The sequence below is a fragment of the Papaver somniferum genome, chromosome 2, assembly GCF_003573695.1.
Source record: "Papaver somniferum cultivar HN1 chromosome 2, ASM357369v1, whole genome shotgun sequence".
Classification (NCBI taxonomy): domain Eukaryota; kingdom Viridiplantae; phylum Streptophyta; class Magnoliopsida; order Ranunculales; family Papaveraceae; genus Papaver; species Papaver somniferum.
Window position 1 is genome coordinate 105,943,874 of NC_039359.1, and position 4,690 is coordinate 105,948,563.

Below are 4,690 nucleotides of genomic sequence, written 5' to 3' on the forward strand. Positions count from 1 at the left end.
TCGACATTGGTTTTTTTTTTCTAAGACAAGCGCTCAAGACATCTGATGTTTGCATCTTAGGATTTTCTTTTACATGTACTTTCAATTCCTCCAAAACGTTTACAATACTTGCATCCAGTATTTGAATTCAGCAATTTATCAAAGTTCTTTTATTTAAGAAAAATTTCTAATCCAAAAAAAAATCCTCAGTCATTCACTTGTTCAAAACCAATCAAAAATCAAAACCTAAGTAAAATATCGCATCTCTCAGTAGTTCAAGGTTCAAGAGATTATGGAAAAGAAAACTAAATGAAGCCATCAAAGTACGATTTCTGCTTCTCAGCATTCTCCAAAACTTGCAAATCTGTTTTCTCAAATTCCAGCTTTTCAGTCAACTCACAATCTTGGCCATTTTATCCACCACGGCATCACTGGTAAAGGGTATATTCATCACTACTGCATCCTTGATGGTGTTGATATTCTGACGGAGCCACTTCAAGTTAAAACTGAGTTCTTCATATTTCTCCAAGTTGTACTCCCAATCAAAGAGTACATCTCGAGTGACAGTACTTCTGGCCCTGGTACGGATATCATCTATGACACACAATATGTTTCCTAATTGCATTGTCAAGAAGTATTTGCGTTCAGGATCTCTTGTAACGACAATATGACCATACATCTTCCACAACTTCTCATACATATTGGCATACCCAGTGGGAACGCTGAATCCGCCAAAAGATACGTGATATGGGAGTAAAACACCAAGTGAACGCTGAAATAATCTCTTCATTAGGATATTCTTGTATCACTATGCGATTCTTAATTACCGGAGCAACTTCTATAGTCATCGTAACAACTTCTTCTGGGACAGTCTCTTCTGCTCTTGGCTCGGTTTCTTCCGTCGAAGCAATAACAACTGGAGTCTCGGTTTCCTCAATGACTTCAGTAGCAATGTTCTCATGAACCTGAGGTGCAGTTCTGGTGATGCCACTACTTTGATTCGCCATATTTCTCGAATCATCAACATTGGTTTCATTATTCTCAACTTCGGCATTTGGCACCTAATACGAAGATTACATGATATTAGAAGGATTCGAGCATAAGAACCAAAGGAAATAGTAAATTCTAGCATGTAAGTGAACTAACACCATCTAAGTTCTTTATTATATGCTCAAGATATGGAAAAACAGTATAGAAGTCATAAAAACACGTTTTTCAACAAGCTCGTCTGAAGAAGTTTTATACTTTCCTGTATAAGAAGATGAACTGGGAACAATTTATAAGGAATTTAAGGTTGAATTATATACCGTTATCTTCGTATGAATGTTCTCTACAACATATCAAAATTTCATATCGATTGCATATACAAGTAAAATGATGTGGCCAAAACATCGGACTACATGCCAGCTGAAAATTCCTGAAGGTCTCCTGGAAGTTTACCGTTTCGCTGATATCGTCCCCTAAACATGCTCAAAACTCTAAAATATTCTTTAGCAAAGCTTGTAATTTTCCTGGGAATAAGGATACATGGGTAGGTTGCGAAAAGCTGACATTGTATGAAGATTTTATGGCGTTTTTATTAAAAGGCTGAGTTCTGAATTTTCTGGTGACGTGTTTCACTAAAATTTTGCATTCATTCATGTGTATTTTCATTCATTCAATCTCAAATAAGCACTATGAAGATAATACTAGGTGTATACTTACTTGAGGGATCTCCAAGTCATTCGAAGGGTTAGTATGGTCGGGATCAATATTGGGAGCACCATTACCTCCATTCGGTCCCAATTCTTGAAGATTCTCTTTCTCACCACTATTTGAAGACGAATGAACAACCTGGCCATGTTGGATTTCCACAACAATATCCTCCTGGATTTATCAACAACAATTATTATTAATTCATTCAAGGAAATGCCATAATCACTTACACAAAAGGATACTCACGTCAACCTCTCCATCGATGTTGGATTCCTGGGTTGTTCGTATAGAGGAAAGATGAAGAACGTCAATAACCGATGGAGCAAAATTATGAAACAAATTAACAATATTCTTTTGGGATCCTAGTTACATGGACAATAAAATCACAACGATAAGGGAAGTGTTAACAACTCACCAAAGAAGCGGCTGGGGACTGCACATTATTCGGTATCATCCTATAAGATGTCTTGCTCCTGCCTTCTCCACCCTGGGGACTTTCTTGAAGGTCTGAGAAGTATACATGGATTAGAGATCTCACAGCATGGCCATCCTACCACAAATCAACAAATAATTAAGGCACGATTATCATGCTTTTTTCAAAATCATGAGGGAAATACTTACCCATACACATTCTGGAGGCGTTTTCCTTTTTCACCACGGGAAAGATATCTCAACCTTGGTCGATCAATAATCATGTCAGCGGAAGGAAACTCTCGTGCCGAAGACTTAACATCTATTGCAAACTTATACAAACGCTCAAGTTGTTGACACCAGAAGTCTATGTAACCTGGAGTTACGTAGGTAGCTCGGTCAAAGCATGGGAATAAATAATCATTTTCTTCCACATGGGTGCAATATAAGTGAGCCTTCAGATGCTCAACTGATGTCTTGTTCATTCGATGACCTGGAATACACTGATCGACACCCATTTGTCGAGATGCTCTATCAATGTTATATTCTTCTACCTGGAATTCTCCGCTCATTACCGATACTAAGTAACCAGGAGTGAAACTCAATATAAAAGATTTCTCTCCATCACTCAAACCGGCACCAGTTTCAACATGACATTTTCTTCAGCAGTATTGAAAGTAATGAATTGTGAGAAAAGAGGAGGAACCGACACCCATGGGCGAAAGTTAAACTCAGACTCGATGTCTAAGATGTCAGTGATGCGTATCTTGTATTGTGGCTGCTTTGTAGACCAACGCATAATCCTGGCATTATTTTTCTCAAGGAAAGCATGACGAGTATCAACATTGCGTCCTTGCAAGACGCTACGAGGAATTGGAGCATGACTCTCAAGGTGCTCCCACATCAAATCTTGGAGGAACATAGTATTAGCATATGTTTCGACTTTCATGAAGCCGTTGGAAACACTGGATTCTATAACTAAGGAGTATAAATTGGCAAACAATGAACCTAAAAATAGACTACCAATGGTAAGTTTCTCACTTTTAGCTATCTTTATGGCGAAAGGAATCACAAATTGTTTCAACAAATGTCTATTATCTTCAAGAATGTCTCTAGAGATCCACAAGCATAAGAAAGCAGCAATGGTTAAGGTACCATCAACGGGTTCTTCAGTAACTCCATCTCTCGGCCACCAGTATTTCAACCATTGAGCATAGCAAATTTTGGGCGACTCGTTTAATTCATGCATTTTAGCTTTCAATACGTCAGATATCACATTCTCCCCTGCTGAGAGCTCTTCAAGGAAATTGGCAATGATTGGAAGATGCAAAAAAAGCGACTACATCTTCTAAAGTAACGGTGAATTCTCCCCATCTGCAGATGAAAGTATGAGCAGGAAAGCAACAACGATCAAGTAAAGCCAAAACACCTGGTATATCATGATTTATGATTAAATCCCCAGCAGCTTGAATATCTCGTGTCACCTGTGCACTATCCAACATGGTCCTTACACGACTATGACCCAGCATATGTCTTTCCCATCCAGAGAAATGTGTCATAGGCTTCCAGGAAAGTTTGATCTTCACATGTGAAGCCAAATAGTGTCTCCCTTTCAAACAGAACAGAGTTATTGCTGGAGGAGATACCAACTTGTTCTGAGTAGTGGTCCTGGGATTTATAAGTAGCCGAGCGAGGAGCCTAAGGGACGTTTTTCAGGCCTATAAAGATACACAAAGAAGTTGTCCTCAGTATTTGGAATGTTATTAGTTTTGGGAGTTTCCTCTTTCTCCTGAGAAGTCCCAGAATCATTTTTTATGTAGGAATCATCATCTCTGGAAGACGCTTCGATAGAAACATCCTCTCTGGAAGTGTCCTCTCTAGAAACATCATCTTCAGAAGCGCTACCACAGGACTGAGTCGTCTTTACAAAGTTGTTGTGACATCCATACACGAATTTCATCAACACAATGGAATTAAAGCAACGGAATAATTATGATGCTCACATCAGCGTCTACAAAAATGGTAATCCTTAACTCTTACCTATTATTTATGTTTCACGAACTTAGTGATAACAACGTAGAACTCTGAAAACCTGCTTGTTCCTTCAAACCTGTGAAGACGAGCAAAATCTATCATTCAAGAGTCGAAACTGACTTTTCACGAAACTATGAATAATTCACATAACCCTTCATGTGAACATGCACTGATTTTCTGTGTACATACACTACGAATTCACGAATTCATGAAAATATTCTTTGCTTCCAACAATTATTCATAAACCAAAATTTGATTTTTCAAACAAAACATGAATCAGTCACGTAGGTTTTAAAAAAAAAAAAATCCGTGAGCTGATAACTCACGTAATTTTATAAAAAAATTTATTTTTGCTCAGACGAGCATTTGTCTATGAAACGAGGGTCTTTTCTATTTTTGCGAAAGTCCACGTATTCCCAAATAAAATTTTGAAAGTTCACATGCAAAATTTTATCATAAAGTGCAGGTCTATTTTAAAAATATCTTAGGATTATTGTTTATTATTTTAATTACGAACGAGTATACGTTTCCTAAAGGTATTTGTGCAAAAGTTCATGCTTTGAAAACAAAT